At 50.3% G+C, this 4,457-nt stretch overlaps 1 long non-coding RNA gene across 1 annotated transcript; it reads right to left on the minus strand.

Annotated features, from left to right (window-relative positions):
- Nucleotides 1-348: 348 nt before the first annotated feature.
- Nucleotides 349-2,408, minus strand: LOC147964152 (uncharacterized). The gene is made up of 3 exons (XR_015608931.1): nt 1,529-2,408; nt 1,208-1,458; nt 349-1,081 (listed from the first exon to the last, which is right to left on the minus strand). It is a non-coding gene; the product is annotated as an uncharacterized LOC147964152 (long non-coding RNA).
- Nucleotides 2,409-4,457: the final 2,049 nt, after the last annotated feature.

The following is a 4,457-nucleotide window of genomic DNA, read 5'->3' on the forward strand; positions in this document are numbered from 1 at the left end:
ATTCCGTGTTGGTAGTGGTAATATTTTTGGAAAAGGAGTTATTCAAGATTTCTTTACTTGTGCCGGTGCTTTACCTTCTATGTGCAGTTCTATCCTTCATAGAACTAGTAGTCTTGCGGACGCTATTGCCATGCTTGCAGTTGAACTTGAAAGACAATTCATGCACATGCATCCTTGCATACAAAGGATTTTCCTAGAATTTTCTAATATTGAGCATTCTTATGTTAAGCGTGCCGCTACTATCTTTTTGGCTCATGAGTTTACATTCATAATAAAAGAGGCCAAAGAAATCTTTGCACATTATAGGGTGGACGTGCAACTGATAAATCTGCTGTGACAAGTCCACGATGTTGACGCCCACCGTGGGGCCTGCGCACAGTGGTGTCGAGTTCTTGGAGGGATCTCTCTTAGGGATCCAGATGTTCGCGATTTTTTGGGTGAAGAAGAGCTGGTTGGCCAACACCATCAACTTCCTCTATGGTCTGTTTTTGCCGGCGGGTCAAGTTTTGATCTGTAAATCGCCAAGAACTAACATGGTTAGAGTCGCCGCCTTGTTTAAGCGTTAATGCGACAAAGATGATGGAAGCAAATCGCCAAAAACACAAAAAGCCAAAGTCCCAATCGAGCAAGACTATGGATTGGATATTGATTGGAAAGATTAGTAAAGAAATTGATGACTAGCTATAGGTATCATGGATCAAAGCATCACTCCACGACCCAGACTCCTCGGTTGTCTGTGCCTCGAGGATTGGCTGTCCCAAAGCCGCCGCCGGATTGAGTCAGCTCTGTCGCCTTTGAACCGCCGCTTGGCCGTGTCCTCGCCATACCGGAGCCTCTCCAAACGCGCCACCGGTTCAGCTGCACCTCGACGGCTGGTTTCAGCACGCCGCGAGCCGGCCTGCACCTCGTCGATCCGCTGGGGCGGCCTCATTCCGCCCACGATGGTACGGCCGATAGCCCGTTTTCAACTGCCGGCTCGCTCTTCCACTCAAACCGCCTTGTTAAACCGCCAGCGACTGACCGGTTCAAAACTCCATTGTTATGAGCCAAGATCATGGAGTCACATCTGCCATTAACTCCGCTGTACAAGCCGCAACAGAGAACAGAAATCAGATCGGTTTGGTTCTGAATCAGATTGAGAAAGAAAAGGAAAAAGAGCGTAGGATCTCAACACGGACTCATACATCAATGGAAAGTAAGAACCTACCGGCAACATTACAGCATGGAACAAAGAAATCCAACGAAAAGTCCAACAGCACCATGGCCCGGAGACGGATATGAGGGATGAACTCGGACTCTGTGGCCGCCACGGCCGTACCTTGCCAGCAAGCCTCCGATGTCGGCCCTCCCTCGCTCCGCCGCCGCCCTCGCCGTTTTACAAGCCGCCTCCGGTTCAAATACTGCTCCAAGCCGCTTTACCTCAACATGATCTGGCCCTGAGTCACCGTCGCCATCAAACTACAGCCAAACCGCCGCCATTCAGTTGCACGTCTACGGACAAATCACCACTGTGGCCACGGTTGCTTACCTCTTGAACCGCCGACGCCGAGTCGTCGCCTATGCCAGGACAGCCCGCCCTCACCGCGATCCGCCGCGGATTGCTCCTGTTGCTGCAAGCGGGCCCGTGGCCTCGGCCCTCTTCCACAAGTCACAATCAGACCGTCTCGCAGCCGTTGCTGAACCGCCCGCTGGCTCGGCGCCTAACGACTCTCGCCGTCGCGCACCTCACTTCGTCGGCGGAGGACGCGCCGGGCCGGCCTCTCTCTTAACCCGCCTGCAATACCTTTCACTGCTCGAGCCGCTGCCCACGATCCGGCCTAGTCGAATCACCAAACCAACCCGCCGGCCGTCGAGCTGCCGTCTGTCTAGCAGGAAGACACGCCCAACTCACCTCCGCCGCTGTGCCATGCCGGATCACCCGCGCCTGAGTTGTCGCGTAAATCGCCAAGCCAACAGGGGCAGTTCACGGTCTCTGCCTATACGGATCGGCCTCGTGCTGCTACATTTTGCCTTGGCCCGCCTTGCCGGCGTCCTCCAGGCCGCTGCTCCACCTCGCCCGTTGCGCTGCTTTTGAGCCGCCCGGGCTTTCGGCCCCGAACCGTCTCACTTACTCAGCCGGCCGCCTGACCCGCCTCCGTCGTCCGCGCATGGAGCCGCCTCCGCCGTCGCCGATTCACCGCCCCTCGCGGCTGTAGCCACGCCTCACCGGCTGTCTGCTTCTGACACACGGCCTCACCGAGTCACCGTCACGGCCGGATTAAATCGTCGCCTCTTCAAGTCACCTCTGCCGGTTCTGGCCTCTACTGCGGGTCGCCCATATCGTGCCTACGAGCCGGAGTCGCCCCCGCAACCGTGTCCAGCCGCTTCAGGCAAGATACTGATAGGGCAGGTGCGACCTTCATGACCAACATCGGCGCAAAGGAGCAGTTCTTTGGATCAGACGATTTCTGACTTGCCTTTTTTATTGACAATGTCAAACAAGGGATGCCTCTCCAGGCAGAAGCAGACAAAAGAGAAGAAGGATAAAACCTGCTACGTGCATGGATAATGCGGCCAGAGTGCTAATCACACGCATATATTATTTACTTTCCATGCACCTCCAGTACCTCACACACGGTTCAATCTACAATTTGATGTTATGCTGCATAGCGTGGTTCCCTTGATAAAACAGAGGAAGCGAGAGGAGATGTGTTCGCCCGAAAAAACAGAAGGTGCTATTTTTCCTAAGATTTTTATCAGCACATATTTTGTTTGAGAACAATTACTCTGGTTTGTGATATTTTTTCTCAGGACCATTATTCATTACAAAGGTGTTGCAAAGGGGCGTGCGTCAATATTATTTTGTGCACTAGCGCGTTCATGCCGTGTTGCTGGATGGATACATGCGCAAGTCGCCGCCCCCGCTACATCAATATATCGTGGCTGACTCATCTGTCTGCTCCTATGGCGGACTCACCCATGATTAATTTCCGCTTCACCATGGTGATCATCAACTCTGCGGTGGATAATTTCTGGCCTGACATATCAGGTGAAATCCATTCAGCCTATTTTTATGTTATATATTGCTTTTTAAAAAAAGAGCAATTACTCCGGCTTGCAAAGTTATCTAATGCAGGACCCTAAAACGCCATATTGATGCAAATTTAAAAGCCGTCAGAAAATTTCCGGCTTAAAAAGAAGAATTCCGGTTTAAAATCCGGCCCAAGGGAAAGCTATCTCCCACAAAGCTTTGAAGCTCTCAGTAGCCGGTTCAAAATCCCGGTTCAAGAAGAATTTATCTCTTGCAAAAGATTAAAAGTTGCCGAAGAGGACCTGTTGCCATGATGCGCGGTTCAAACATGGGTATCATGCCTTATTGGCTTATCATATCATTGATCACTTGGGGGCTTTGGTCATATCTGAACCATAGCTACACCTCTTGATCGGCGCAATGCCACAATGTCACTTGGGGGCTTGGTCGCGTCCGAACCATAGCAACGCCATTTGGTAGGCGTAAAGCCACAACATCACTTGGGGACTTGTGGTCACGTCTGAACCATAGTCACGCCTCTTGATCGGCCTAGTGCCACAGCATCACTTGGGGGCTTTGGTCGAACCCGAACCATCGCTACACCTCTTGATCGGCGTAATGCCAATGCATCATTTGGGGACTTGTGGTCATGTCTGAACCATAGTCACTCCTCTTGATCGGCCTAAGGCCACAGAATCATTTGGGGGCTTGGTCGAACCCGAACCATTGCCACGCCTTTTGATCGGCATAATGCCACTGTTTGATTTGGGGACCTGGCTGACTTGAACCATAGCTACGCCTATCGGGGGCTTGGTCGTGTCCGACCATGGTAACGCCATTTGATCGGCTCAATAGCCTCTTTTTGCAAATGGTTTTATCATTGCCTTTGCTTCAAATTTTGTTTTGATAAATATTTCTTTTGTTGCGTTTTTAAACCGACAATTCTTAAACCGGTTCGACTATCAAATTACAAATTGACTGAACACGGTTAAATCTTAATCCGGAGGCTATCTGCCCGGTTTGATTTTCTGTTACCATCCTATTATGGAGTAAACCGGTATTTATCAACCCGGCTCGGCTTTCAACTAGAAGTTGTCAGTACACGGTCAAGTTATAATCCGGAGACTATCAGCCCGGTCTGGTTTGACTATGAGTCGCCAGTATTATATGTGGTTAAACCGGTGTTTATCACAACCTGGTACGGTTTTATCTTAAACCGGCACAATATGGAAGGAGTTATCAGTACTCAAGATTGGGGTTATCACCTTTACTACAAAAAGTTGGCAAAACCAACAATGTGATTCAATGTCACAGGTATGATATATTTCATATTTGATTATTCTTAAGTGCAGCCTTGGTTATAAACCTGGGTTATATGTTGGGCATTATGACCCGTTCGGCGGTAAACTGCCAGGACACTTTAAACTTGTTGTATGCAGAAACAGAT

The sequence above is a fragment of the Triticum urartu genome, chromosome 6A, assembly GCF_056163025.1.
Source record: "Triticum urartu cultivar PI428250 chromosome 6A, HENAU_Tu73, whole genome shotgun sequence".
NCBI classification, from domain to species: domain Eukaryota; kingdom Viridiplantae; phylum Streptophyta; class Magnoliopsida; order Poales; family Poaceae; genus Triticum; species Triticum urartu.